A 13,779-nucleotide genomic window follows, 5' to 3' on the forward strand; every position below is an offset into this window, starting at 1 on the left:
AAAAGGAAAGGATCTGCTTGAGTGGTAAGAAGATAATGGGCAAGGCATTGAAGGCATTCATGTGGAATGAGATTTATAAAGTATGGGGATAAAAAGAAGGAATCAATTCCTGAAAGGAAAAGTTGAATGCTACTAGACTGTTCAACACAAGAGCCATCTAGTGAAGCTTTCCTTTCTTCCATGAGTAGGAAAGGCAATAAGCAATGGAAGAAGCAAACATGGTTTGCAGTAATCACAATAAAGACTGAGTACCAAGTAGTTCCCATTGACAACCACAATAATCTAGAATGGGATGTTTGAAGTTATCTTAAATAACAACAATGACAATGACAACAACAATAATAATAGTAGTAATAATAATAATAATAATAATAATAATAATAATAATAATAATAATTTATTAGATTTATATGCCGCCCCTCTCCGAGGACTCAGAGCTGCTAATCTAGACTAGAATGTTTGAAAATTGTTGTTGCTTAAGCAACAACCAAGAGCACCTTCACAAAAGAGCAGGTGAAAAAGATTCCTTTTTATTTAGGTCCTAACTTTAAAGAAACAACGAAAGAGGAAAATCCAGAAAAAGAGACTCTCAGAACTATTTTTTAAAGCAGTGAAATACCATAGAGAAAAATCCTAGGTCCAAAAGAAAAGAACAAAGGGGAGAAAAGCAAAAAACTTTTTAAAACATAGAAAATCTGGACTTTTAAATTGGGTGGGCGTTGTTTTGGAAAGGCATGCTGGACTATCTGCTTTGAAATTACTTGAATAGTGGATTTTGTTGCCATAAACAATTAAATTCGGATTAATTATATCTATAAGATTTGAAACAATGCTAAAATCTAATTTGAGGGTGCCATCTACTGGTGAATGGAATATACCAGACTCCTACAAGTTTAGAAAAACTCTTTGAAAAGAAAAATAACATCCATCTGGAGGATTATTGTGACATTTACTGTTTTATAACTAGTTACTTTATGATTACTGGAGATCCTACTATGAGAGTAAGGAATATATAAGTAACAATTTGATGGGAAAGACTAGAGTGTAAAAATGGTATTAAATACTGAAAACTACCAAAAGGATTATATAAGCTTGATTAATATAACAATTATTATGATTATCATTATTGTATCAAAATGAATTAGATCCAGGGGGCACACTGTCCATGTATTGATATTGATGTATATTTTAAAAAATTAAAAAATCTATTTAAAAAAAAACATTTTAAAGTCCTTTAAAATGCAGAAGAAATTGGGACCTACCTGCCAGGTGCCACAGCTATAGAAACAAATAAAGAAGTCCATAATTATCTGAATGTTTTCTTTCTGTATAATATTTATATTATAAAATTTATATTATAAAGTTTTAATATGTTTGAACAAGTATTATTGAAACAAACTATGCAAGGTAACTCTTTTCTTCCCCACTCATTTCTCTTTCACCCCATAAGCAAGCTACACTTTGTTAAATGAACGACAAAAAAATGCTTACTTTAATTTTCCCCAATGCACAAGCCGCTTTCTAACATCGCGCACAACTTCCCATGCTTTCCCTTCGGTGGCGCTAGTGAGCCGCGTTTGAGTTTAGACACCCTAATCACTTTAAACTCAACCGTTCTATATTTAGTGTTTCTCAGCCTCACCCTTTTAAGATGTGTGGACTTCAACTCCCAGAATTCCAGGAGGTGAAGTCCTCGTATTTTAAGGTTCCGAGTTGAAAAGCGCTGCTCTATAGAAGAATCAAATAACGAGGCTCCATGTGAAACATTGGCGAGCCGCAAAAGTTGGCCAGCATGATTTTTATTAAGGAAGCATAGTACCATCCCTTATTGAGCCCCTAATTTGCTCAGGCCAACACTTCCCATTCATCCTAAATCGAAGTTCCGTTTACTTTCTCAGCTTGTAAACGAGTGACAACGGATCCACGCTGGAGAAACAGAAATGCCCGTCCGAAAGGTTGGAGCCATTCTGTTTTTGTTTTTGCTGCCATCAAGTGGCCATCCAAATGCCTGCAGCTCAGATCTGGGAACGGAAATGAGGGTCCAGTAAGACAGTACTGTAAATGCATTGTTATCGGAACATTCTGAAGAAACAATAATTCTGTTGAATTCCCCGATTTGTCAAGTAAAGTTTCGTTTTCAGTCCAATTCAGCTGGGTGTCCCCATTTTTTTTAGATGAAATTTAAAATTGTGGGAGGGAGGTTGAGTTAAATCGTATCTTTTAAAAGCTCCAAACTCACAAAACATGAAATATCATCAGTACAGCTTGCCTATAACCTCATGGGATTTTCTGCATAAGAAAACTTATAATACATGCTATTGTGAATCATATAGATTGTATTTTTTAAATGCTAGTGTATGCCTTTTTGTTTTGCAGTTGCTTTGTCCTTTACTTGGCAGAAATAAACCTATTTACAAAATGTTCAGAAAGTATTTCTGCATAAAATGTTCCCTGCCTAACAACCCTACTGAATGCATTAGGACATAATTGTGTTCAGATTGGTATTGTCAGAATCAGGTTTGCTGCTAAACAATACAACGCTCTCCTTCCTATATCGCCTATTCCGTTCTTCTATTCCTATATCTCTTCTTCTGTTCTTTCATTGATATGTTCTATTACTATATCTTTATTTATTTATTTATTTATTTATTAGTTGGACTTGTATGCCGCCCCTCTCCGAAGACTCGGGGCGGCTCACAACAAGTAAAACAGTCACAACAATGCAACTAATTAAAATATTTAACGATTTAAGAAAAACCCCATGTAATAGCAAACACACTCACAAGCATACCATGTATAAATTAACGTGCCCAGGGGAGATGTTTAGTTTCCCCATGCCTGACGGCAAAGGTGGGTCTTAAGGAGTTTTCGGAAGGCAGGAAGAGTAGGGGCAGTTCTAATCTCCAGGGGGAGTTGGTTCCAGAGAGCCGGTGCCGCCACAGAGAAGGTTCTTCCCCTGGGACCCGCCAACCGGCATTGTTTAGTTGACGGGACCCGGAGAAGGCCCACTCTGTGGGACCTAATCGGTCACTGGGATTCGTGCGGCAGAAGGCGGTCTCGGAGATATTCTGGTCCGATGCCATGAAGGGCTTTAAAGGTCATAACCAACACTTTGAATTGTGAACGAGAAATTGATCGGCAGCCAATGCAGACTGCGGAGTGATGGTGAGACATGGGCATACCTAGGTAAGCCCATGACTGCTCTCGCAGCTGCATTCTGCACGATCTGACGTTTCCGAACACTTTTCAAAGGTAGCCCCATGTAGAGAGCATTACAGTAGTCGAACCTCGAGGTGATGAGGGCATGAGTGACTGTGAGCAATGAGTCCCGGTCCAGATAGGGCCGCAACTGGTGCACCAGGCGAACCTGGGCAAACGCCCCCCTCGCCACAGCTGAGAGATAGTTTTCTAAATGTAAGCTGTGGGTCAAGGAGGACGCCCAAGTTGCGGACCCTCTCTGAGGGGGTCAATAATTCCCCCCCAGGGTGATGGACGGACAGATGGGATTGTCCTTGGGAGGCAGAACCCACAGCCACTCCGTCTTATCCGGGTTGAGTTTGAGTCTGTTGACACCCATCCAGGCCCTAACAGCCTCCAGGCACCGGCACATCACTTCCACCGCTTCATTGACTGGGCATGGGGTGGAGATGTAAAGCTGGGTATCATCGGCATATTGATGATACCTCACCCCATGTCCTTGGATGATCTCACCCAGCGGTTTCATGTAGATGTTAAATAGCAAGGGGGAGAGGACCGACCCCTGAGGCACCCCACAAGGGAGAGACCTCGGAGCCGACCTCTGACCCCCCACTAACACCGACTGCGATCGGTCAGAGAGGTAGGAGGAGAACCACTGGAGGACAGTGCCTCCCACTCCCAACCCCTCCAACCGGTGCAGAAGGATACCATGGTCGATGGTATCGAAAGCCGCTGAGAGATCGAGGAGCACCAGGACAGAGGATAAACCCCTGTCCCGGGCCCGCCAGAGGTCATCCATCAACGCGACCAAAGCGGTTTCCGTGCTGTAACCGGGCCTGAAACCTGACTGTCGGGGACCTAGATAATCGGCTTCTTCCAAGGACCGCTGGAGCTGGAGTGCCACCACCTTCTCGACAACCTTCCCCATAAAGGGAAGGTTGGAGACTGGACGATAGTTATTAAGTACGGCTGGATCCAGGGAGGGCTTCTTGAGGAGGGGGCGCACGAGCACTTCTTTATAGAGTGTTGGAAAGACTCCCCTCCCCAAGGAAGCGTTGGTAATCTCCTGGGCCCAGCTCCGTGTCACCTCCCTGCTGGCCGAGACCAACCAGGAGGGACATGGATCCAGTAAACAGGTGGCAGAACTCACAGCTCCGATGGCCTTGTCCACTTCATCAGGTGTCACCAGATCAAACTCTTCCCAGACAGGTGGACAAGTACGTGCCCCAGTCACCTCGACTGACTCGTTGTCAGTCAACTCTGTTTTACAATTGGAATCGAGGTCGGCCCGGATCTGAGTGACTTTATCAGCGAAAAACGTGTTAAACTCCTCGGCACTACTCTGCAAGGGCTCCCCAACTCCCCCCTGATTAAGAAGGGAGCGGGTCACCCTAAACAGAGCAGCCGGGCGGGATTCCGCTGATGCAATCAAGGCGGCATGGTACGCGCATCTTGCCACCTTGAGCGCCACTTTGTAAGTCTTAATAAAAGCTCTTACAAGTGTTCGATCAGATTCGGACCTACTCTTCCTCCATCGCTTCTCTAGACGTCTCTTTTGGCGTTTCAACTCCCGGAGCTCCTCGTTGAACCATGGGGCTCTACGGGGTCTAGCACCGCGGAGAGGTCGCAAAGGCGCAATCCGGTCAAGAGGCCCTGCCGCAGCCCTGTTCCAGGCCTCAGCAAGGGACTCCGCCGAACTGTGGACGAGTGTCTCTGGAATAACCCCAAGTGCCGTCTGAAAGCCCTCAGGGTCCATCAGGCGTCTGGGGCGGAACATCTTCATTGGTTCCGCCTCCCTGCGGGGAAGGATTGGAGCCAGGAAGTCAAGCCGTAGCAGAAAATGGTCTGACCATGACAAAGGCAACGCTTCTAAGCCCCTTAGTCTCGGACCATTGCTCAATTGCTCGGAAAGGAATACCATGTCAGGTGCGTGCCCTCCCTCGTGAGTCGGACAATGTACTACTTGAGTCAGGTCCATGGCTGTCATGGTGGCCATGAACTCCTGTGCCAACCCAGAGGTTTCGCCGAGTGACGGCAGGTTGAAGTCCCCCAGGACAATGAGTCCGGGGAACTCCACTGCCAACCCGGCTACCTCCTCGAGTAGCACAGGCAGGGCTTTTGACACGCAGCTGGGAGGCAGGTACGTGAGAAATAAGCCCACCTGAACCCCTAAGTCCAACTTCAGCAAGAGAGACTCGCAACCTGCAATTTCCGGAGCAATGAGTCTACGCAGGCAAAGGCTCTCCCTGGCTATAATAGCCACTCCTCCCCCCCTTCCCTGGGGTCGAGGTTGATGCCATATCTGAAACCCGGCTGGGCAGATTTCAGAGAGCGGGACACCTCCCTCTGGGCCCAGCCAGGTTTCAGTAATACAAGCCAGGTCGGCCTCCTCATCCAGGATCAGATCCCGGATGAGGAGAGCTTTATTTACCACCGACCTGGCATTGAGCAGCAGCAACCTGAGCCCAGGGCCAGAGTTACACTCATCACCAGTACCCAAGATTGGGCTCACAGAGCCGGAACAAGGGACCATTATTAAGCAACGGTCTCTTGTTCCCCTGGAATGGCTAACTCTGTGGCCCCCACCATATCTGCCTCTCCCCAGCAACACAGGGATATTCCGGCCCTCTGCCACCCCAGAGATCGGTGCCTCTTCCTCTCCTGTCTCCCAAGCGTCAGGTGGGCCAAACCTATCATTCATACTACTCACAATCATCTCATCCATACCGTACTCCCACCCACCCCAACCATCACACTCATACCACTCATTCATTCCATGCACAAGATTAACTCTATTCCAATCATCCATTAATTAGCGAACCCTCCCAATATTAAAAAAGGATTAAATTAGTAATAGGTAAAAATGCTAATAAAAAGTGGCACAATATAGATACATATAAATAGAATAAAAAATTCACAGAATTAATAATTAGTAGTATAAAATGATAAAAATGGTAAAAATAGTAAAAATCAGATCTTAATACTAGTTATTAGTTAATCATCGGTTGATCAGTCGGTCCAGGTGAAGTGTCTTTGTATGGCTTCAATAAGTCTTAGATCTTAAAAGGACTTTAAAAAGGTCTTAAAAAGCTGCTGTTTTTTCCCCAGCCGGTCCACTAGGGGGCGTGGATCTTCAATAAAGTGCATGGAAGTCAGGAGGGGGGGGGGAAACAGACAATGATAGTCATTTGCAAGTTCATATTAGCAATGTCCCAATTCCCAAGCAACCAGTTCTATCTTTCTCATTTCTCTTTCGTGATTTTATCGTCCAGAAGGTCCAACCGTCCATGCAGTCCTCCCATCCCACCCAACCCTCCCCTGGCACCAGCCGCTCTCACCCGCTGGCGCCATGCAGGAAGGGGGCGGTTATGGGGGGGGGGAGTTGTTATCCCAAATATACCCCGCTTGCAATTATCCTTCACAGGCAACAGGTTGCTCCATCGTTCTTTCAGCACCTCCTTTCCTCCTTTCTCCTCCGGTGTTTCTCAATTCTTGCGCAGGCACCTCCGCCATCTTCCGCGTCTCAGTCAATCACCTTTTGACGCTGCGATCTTTTTTCGGTGCCTACAGCACCCCCCAGGCCCCCACCGTCTCGGCACCATTCGATCTGTCGGGCCGGGTCGGGGGGTTCAGCCTGGCAGTCGCTCTGTCCCTTCTCGGCCGCTTCTCTTCCTCCGGTGTTAAAAACTCCGCGCCAGGCACTGCCGCCATCTTCCACGTTCCAGCTGGTTCCGCATCCCAGCTGGTCGCGCTGCAGTCACCCGCGCGCCTCCGGCCTCAGTCTCGGAGCTCTGCAGTTGGAGACACGGCACAGCAGCGACAGCAAACAACAGCAGACAACCTTCCATCCTGGGCCAGCATTTCCGATGATAAACCGTTGTTCTATTATTTCTTAAATATGTTTTACTATGAGTATCTCCTCTATAACCTTCATCATGTATTTTATTATGTGTATACCCACTAAAACCCTCATTATGTATTGGACAAAATAAATAAATAAATAAATAAATAAATAAATAAATAAATAAATAAATAAAAACATTTATATACACATGCACACAAGATGTGGTGACATGCATTATGTATGTCCAATGCAGGCAATGTGATGCCTTCAAGGAATCCAATCACCTCTAGAAGTATAGCTAGCTGCAAAGACCTATATGTATAGGTTGTATTTTAAAACCATCATCATGCCATCAAATAGATGTCAACTCTTAACAACTCTTAACAAACACATACACTTTTCCCAGGATGATCTTTCCCTAGCCTACTCATTCAGGTCTACCGACAATGCATCCCTTTTTTGCTGCATTAAGGCCATCCACACTCAATACTCAAATGTATAAAACTTTTACAGAATAAACATCAAACATTTTCTATTTTTTCTCTTTTAATAACAATTATATGTAATAGTTGCATTGTGGCCCTTTTTCTTAACACAGCTCAATCCCTTTTGAAATATGAATAAATTTAATTCAATTTCCTGATCGTATTATTATTATTATTATTATTATTATTATTATTATTATTATTATTTAGATTGGTATGCCGCCCTTCTCCGAAGACTCATACTATGTCATACCACCTGTAACATTTAGCTTAGTTTGTTTGCTAAGCCATAATTATCTAGGTCCACACAAAATATTAAGCCACAAATGGTTTGTACATCTCGTTGCCTGGATTCATAAAACACACTTAGTTAAAATATAATTTTCAGGAATCTATATTGCTTTTCGTTTTTTTTCATTCCCTTAGCCTTTATCTAATATAGTGTTCAACTTTGCTGGCTATTCTTCTAATAAATACCAAGGTCTTCACTTGTTCTAATTCTCAGTAAGAAACAAAAATGATTAGGTTCAGATATAGGTATTCACAATTTATGTCCTGAAAAATATTCTTCATTTAAAATAACATTAATGTAATACACAGTGGTACCTCTACTTATGAACTTAATTCATTCCGTGACCAGGTTCTTAAGTAGAAAAGTTTGTAAGAAGAAGCAATTTTCCCCATAGGAATCAATGTAAAAGCAAATAATGTGTGCGATTGGGGAAACCATAAGGAGGGTGGAAGCCCTGTTTCATCCCAGGAGATTCCTGGAGAGGCCCCACCGAGGCTTCTCCCTGCCTTTTCCAATTACAGTTTCGGAGGCTCGGGTCTGTAAGTGGAAAATGGTTCTTGAAAAGAGGCAATAAAATCTTGAACACCCGGTTCTTATCTAGAAAAGCTCGTAAGTAGAGGCGTTTGTAGGTAGAGGTACCACTGTACAAGAATGGGCTAATTAAAATAAGGTACTTATATGGCACTAGATTCTGATCTAAGAAACCTTCCTCATCTGTGGAATATAGACTACCTTTGCTATTATCAGATTAATTGAATTTACAAGTTCAAGAATCAAAATATAAAATCAAGAAGGATTGCCTCATGTTAGGATAAAAGATATGAAAAATGGTGATGGGTGGAATTGTAATCATGTGGTTAGGGACACTAGCAGCAGCAACTGTAAGAGCCCGTTGTAAGTTCCCCTTCAGCACTGTTGTTGTAAGGAAATATTCACTAAACAAATGGGCATTAAGCGAAGACTACCTGTACTCTAATCCAGGGGTCCCCAACCACCGGGCCGCGGACCAGTACCGGGCCGCGGGGCATGTTGCACCGGTCCGTGGAGTCAGCAGCTGCCGGCCCTCATGCCGCCACCCCCTCCCTCCAGCGCTTCGCCTCCCGCCGGGCAAGAGGCCTCGGGAGGCAGGTTCTGCCGGCCACAGGACGATGGATGGGACAGAGGGGCGAGAAGGACCGAGAGGCTCAAGCCTCTTTTGGCTTCTGCCACGGGGCGCTTTTGCGTTTTTGGCAAGGGGGAGGCAGGAGGGCCAGCCTGACCCCCTCTCTCCAGCGCTTAGCTCCCGCTGGGCAAGAGGGCTTGGGAGGCAGGTTCTGCCGGCCACAGGACGATGGCGGGAAAGAGGGGCGGGGAGGACCAGCACCCCCATGCTTAATCCCGACCCCAACCACGCCCCTTTCCGCCCCCACTGGGCCATAGAAAAATTGTCTTGCTGAAACTGGTCCCTGGTGGAAAAAATGTTGGGGACCACTGCTCTAATCCCCTTAATCACTTGTTCAGGACAAGGTTTGCATTCCATCACACTAAGAAGAAAATAGCAACACACTGACAGAAATGGTAAGGCCACACTTGGAATACTCAATTCAATTTTGGTCACCACAATGCAAAGAGGATATTGAAACGCTAGAAAAAGTGCAGAGAAGAGCAACAAAGATGATTAGGGGACTGGAGGCTAAAAACATGAAGAACGGTTGCAGGAACTGGGTATGGCTAGTTTAATAAAAAGAAGGTCAGGGGAGACATGATAGCAGTGTTCCAGTATCTCATGGGTTGCCACATTTTCCAAAGCATCTGAGGGTAGAACAAGAAGCAATGGTGGAAAACTAAACAAGGAGAGAAATAATTTAGAACTAAGGAGAAATTTCCTGACAGTCAGAATGGTTGATCAGTGGAACAGCTTGCCTCCAGAAGTTGTGAATGCTCCAACACTGGAAGTTTTTATGCAGATGTTGGCTAACCATTAGTCTGAAGTAGTGTAGGGTTTTCTGCCTAAGCAGAGGGTTGAACTAGAAGAGCTCTGTTGTTGTTGTTGTTGTTGTTGTTGTTGTTGTTGTTGTTGTTAAATATCAAATGAACAGGCATTTTAGAAAAAGGGGAGAGGCACAAATTCATATACCTAACATAAGATGTACCTCAGAGACAGAAGAGGCATAGATAAAACAGAGGAGGCTCACCTTTCATTTATCAATTACAGCAAGTCCTTGACTATGTAGATCACAGTATAAAGCATAATAAGAATGAGTATAAAATAACATCTAGTCATTCTTGTGAGACATCTTTATAATGATAAGTTACCGTAAAAATTGAATTTGGATAAACAGAATGGCCATCATGGGAGGCGTGGCCCATCCCTGTCCTCCAGCTGCGCTGCACATATGGGACGAGACTTCTGCAACGGCTAACCTGACCCTGGGCGAACCAGTTGCTAAATTGCACATCCCACCTCCACTATCAAAGTAGATCCTGGGTGCTGCACTGCAATGGAAGTAATGTGCCAGTATCTGGAGGCTGTTGGGGTCTGGATGGGTGTCAACAGACTCAAACTCAACCCAATAAGACGGAGTGGCTGTGGGTTTTGCCTCCCAAGGACAATTCCATCTGTCCATCCATTACCCTGGGGGGGAAGGAATTACTGACCCCCTCAGAGAGGGTCCACAACTTGGGCGTCCTCCTCGATCCACAGCTCACATTAGAGAAACATCTTTCAGCTGTGGCAAGAGGCGCGTTTGCCCAGGTTCGCCTGGTGCACCAGTTGCGGCCCTATTTGGACTGGGAGTCACTTTTCACAGTCACTCATGCCCTCACTACCTCGAGGTTCGACTACTGTAACGCTCTCAACATGGGGCTATCTTTGAAGAATGTTCGGAAACTTCAGATCGTGCAAAATGCAGCTGCAAGAGCAATCATGGGCTTCCCTAAGTATGCCCATGTTTCACAAACACTCCGCAGTCTGAATTGGTTGCCGATCAGTTTACGGTCACAATTCAAAGTGCTGGTCATGACCTATAAAGCTCTTCATGGCACTGGACCAGAATATCTGCGAGACCGCCTTCTGCCGCACGAATCCCAGCGGTTGGCTAGGTCCCACAGAGTTGGCCTTCTCCGGGTTCCGTCGACTAAACAATGTCATCTGGCAGGACCCAGGGGAAGAGCCTTCTCTGTGATGTCCCCGACCCACTGGAACCAGCTCCCCCCAGATATTAGGATTGCCCCCACCCTCCTTGCCTTTCGTAAACTCCTTAAAACCCGCCTCTGTCATCAGGCATGGGGGAACTGATGCCTGCCCAACTTGGGCAGCACTTTCCGTTTGTCTTTGTCCTCAATGAGGACTTTGTCCAGGATGTCGCCAAAGAGCATCGAGCCCTGGAAGGGGGCTGACGCTAGCCGCCACTTAGATTTCAGGTCTGCTGGCCAGTTTTTCAGCCACAGAAGGCGTCGAGCCGATAATGCGGTGGCCATTCCCCTGCTGGAAAACTTTGCCGCATGTAGCGTAGCGTCCGCCGAGAATTCCGCTGCCGCCTGAAGTTTGCTCAGGTCTTGACGCAACCTGCCCTCTTCTGGTCCCAGCCGGGATTGCATCTCCTGCAGCCACAGGATCGATGCTCTGTTCATGAATGATGCTGCTGCCGCGGCCCTGAATCCCCAGCTTGCCATCTGATGGGCCTTCCTCAGGAGGGTCTCCGCCCTCCTTTCCTCTGGTTTCAGGCTTTCCCCTGTCTCCGAAGGCACCAATGCGCTGGAGACTAAGGTCACGACTGGCTGGTCTATTGGCGGATACTCGAGGAGTTTTTCCACCTCCTCATCAAAGGTGTAGAACCGTCTTTCTAGGTTTGACGGGCCTTGAGCTGCTGCTGGGTGTTGCCACGGTCTTTTGACCCCTTCCACAAATATGTGTGATGATGGAAAATGGTCAGACTCGGGTTGGGGTTCCCTAAGTAAGGACTCTGAGGTCTTGCCCGCCTCCTTGGCTGTTTTAGCCGTTCCAGGTAGGTTCATTACCTGTTTAGCCTTAAATAAGAGAGTCCTGAACAGAGTCGGCTTGAACAGGCCTACCGGTGGTGGTTGATCTGGAGGTGCCTCATCCTCAGATAGGTCATAGTCCTTCTCACTGTCCTGTCCCAGCAATGGATCTTCTGAGAGGGACCCTAATCCCGAGGGGGGCGGTACTGACCACACATTCTTTGCAACTGCTCGTGGAGGTTGTGGAGCATACTGGTGGGCCTCAGTTGCCACACCTTGGGAGTAGACGGTTGCAATAAGTTCCTGCAGGTCTGGTGGCATGTCCTGCCATGTGCTTGCCTGCTCCCTCAGCCCGGCTGCTGTGGGGGTAAAAGTGGCTGAAGGTCCCTGGGGGTCTCTTCTGGTAAATCCAGTTGACCCAGGCCTGGTCCACGAAGTGGCTGGTGAAGGTGCCACGGGGGGTACCGCTGTGGAGTGTTGGTCCGGTGACCAGTCCCCCTCATACCTGGCCCCAGAGCAGCCAAAGGGTGATAGTGGGGTCAATGGATCTGGGGTTAAGGCCTGTCTCTGGGTCAGTGGAATTGCTGAAGGTGAAGGATGCAAGGCCGTCTCCAGCTTTTTTTCTAGGGCCTTGATTCGCTTCTCTGCCTCCCTGAGAGAGGAGGCCGAGGCAGGTGAGCGAGAGGCCTTGGACTTTTCCTTGTCCTTCCCCTTGGGCTTATCTTTAGGCTTGGCCGGGGATGAGGCCTTGTCGCTGCTCGGTTGGTCCTCCATTGCTACTCACTCTGTTTGGATCTTTGGTGATCTTAGAGGAGTCCCGGTAAGCAGCCTCGATTTCGCCTCGTCAGCGTTGCAAAAAAATGGCGGCTCGCCTCAATAAGGCTCTGCACCTGCGCCCTGAGGGACTGAGACCTTCTCGCGCCCAACAGCTGCCGGAAGTTCTTCCGGTCCGCGCCTCGGGGAATCGCGCCAATAGCGGCCCCAAAATGGCACCGCCCAAGCTGTTTCTCGTTTCTCCCGGCTTTCGGCTTGTCTGGACGTTCCTGGGCTGCCTGCTGCTTCTGTGGCCAAGTGCACGCCGCCCTCTCCTCGCCTCCTGCGCTGTGGTGGCTGCAGGGTCTCCCTGGCCATGGCGATTGCGCGATCGGCTTCTCCGGCGGTGGCGGCGGCGGCTTTCCTGGCTGCCAAACAACTGATGGGCGCAGCTCCGCTTCTTCCAGGAGCTCGGGGAATGCGCCTTTGAGCCTTCCAATGGGGGGGCGGACCCCCCCACCTTTGCCTCGCAGCCCTGGTCTGGCAACAGAGGTCAGGGAACCCAGGCTGGGTGCTCCTCTATGGGGTGTTCCCACGGAGGGAATACAAGACCCCGAGGAGGAACGTTGGAGGTGCTGCCCGCGGAGGGCAGGGACCCCGTTCCTTCAGTTCCTCTGCAATCTTCTTATCTGAAAGACAAAGCACAGGATTAAACAGGTCAAAAACAACAATTCATTTAAACATTTCTACTTCTAAGTCTTAGAGCAAAACTCAGTAGGTCTCTACCCTTGGACTGAGTTTTTAAAACTGGGCTCATGGGAGCAGCATGGGGGCGGTGCTTAATAATTATGTAAATTCTAACTCAGTCTCTACCAATAGGATTGGTAATAACCCATGTTGGACTCTCCTTCCAGATGCAGTGGAGAAGCCCTCATTTCTTCCAAAATTTTCTTTGCCTACTTTCAGGTCCATCACATTTCTCCATCGTATTTCTCTCCATCGTTTGCAGGTTTGTGGGACTAAAAAAAATATAATCAATTCCAACTTTGAGAGATCTTTTTTTTTTCACAAGAAGTTGGAATTGATTGAACTTTTTTTGCGTGCCACAAATTTACCATTATGTGCAGGGAAACAAATTTTAGTTTCCCTGCACACAATGGTAAGAAATGCGGCAGAAATGGAAATTGGGTAGGCAAATAAATGCTTAGGGGAAATGAAGGCATCTGGGTGCCAGGAGCTAAAACTGG

The 13,779-nt window shown here is 47.0% G+C and overlaps 1 protein-coding gene across 1 annotated transcript in view; it reads left to right on the top strand.

Annotated features, from left to right (window-relative positions):
• LOC139166873 (complement factor H-like) overlaps positions 1 to 13,779 on the top strand; it is a 1,233,958-nt gene that overhangs the window by 294,835 nt on the left and 925,344 nt on the right. The gene's annotated exons all lie outside the window — the stretch shown is intronic.

The sequence above is a fragment of the Erythrolamprus reginae genome, chromosome 4, assembly GCF_031021105.1.
Source record: "Erythrolamprus reginae isolate rEryReg1 chromosome 4, rEryReg1.hap1, whole genome shotgun sequence".
In the NCBI taxonomy this organism is placed as follows: Eukaryota; Metazoa; Chordata; class Lepidosauria; order Squamata; family Dipsadidae; genus Erythrolamprus; species Erythrolamprus reginae.